Source organism: Oncorhynchus nerka, linkage group LG9b (genome assembly GCF_034236695.1).
Source record: "Oncorhynchus nerka isolate Pitt River linkage group LG9b, Oner_Uvic_2.0, whole genome shotgun sequence".
NCBI lineage: Eukaryota > Metazoa > Chordata > Actinopteri > Salmoniformes > Salmonidae > Oncorhynchus > Oncorhynchus nerka.
Window position 1 is genome coordinate 38,633,083 of NC_088424.1, and position 1,229 is coordinate 38,634,311.

The window sequence follows — 1,229 nt, forward strand, 5'->3', positions numbered from 1 at the left end:
GCTAAACACACATGTAGATAACGCCACATAATATTCATAGGCTTTTCTCAATCAAACAGGTGTACCATCTGAAATACGACAAATCTCATGAAATACTACGTTCACAAAATGACAGAACCCGCGGGGAAAAGGGTGCACACTTCTCAATTCATCAAATAGCTTCATTCTTGTGTGTTTTATTTCTCACATGTTTTTATTTGGTATTTTTCATATTTAACTCTGCATCGTTTGGAAATAGCTTGTATGTAAGCATTTCACTGTCAGGTCTACAACCGTTGTATTCGGCGCATGTGACAAATACAATATTATTTGATGACTTTTTGTTTGTTTGTTGTAAGTACATGTGTCCACTGACGGCGCTCCTTGTAGTAGAGTGTGTATATGCACTCCTTGTAGTAGAGTGTGTATATGCACTCCTTGTAGTAGAGTGTGTATATGCACTCCTTGTAGTAGAGTGTGTATATGCACTCCTTGTAGTAGAGTGTGTATATGCACTCCTTGTAGTAGAGTGTGTATATGCACTCCTTGTAGTAGAGTGTGTATATGCACTCCTTGTAGTAGAGTGTGTATATGCACTCCTTGTAGTAGAGTGTGTATATGCACTCCTTGTAGTAGAGTGTGTATATGCACTCCTTGTAGTAGAGTGTGTATATGCACTCCTTGTAGTAGAGTGTGTATATGCACTCCTTGTAGTAGAGTGTGTATATGCACTCCTTGTAGTAGAGTGTGTATATGCACTCCTTGTAAGTGTGTATATGCACTCCTTGTAGTAGAGTGTGTATATGCACTCCTTGTAGTAGAGTGTGTATATGCACTCCTTGTAGTAGAGTGTGTATATGCACTCCTTGTAGTAGAGTGTGTATAGTGTGTATATGCACTCCTGTGTATATGCACTCCTTGTAGAGTGTGTATATGCACTCCTTGTAGTAGAGTGTGTATATGCACTCCTTGTAGTAGAGTGTGTATATGTAGTAGTGTGTATATGCACTCCTTGTAGTATATGCACTCCTTGTATATGCACTCCTTGTAGTAGAGTGTGTATATGCACTCCTGTGTATGCACTCCTTGTAGTAGAGTGTGTATATGCACTCCTTAGTAGTGTGTGCACTCCTTGAGTGTGTATATGCACTCCTTGTAGTAGAGTGTGTATATGCACTCCTTGTAGTAGAGTGTGTATATGCACTCCTTGTATAGCACTCCTTGTAGTAGAGTGTGTATATGCACTCCTT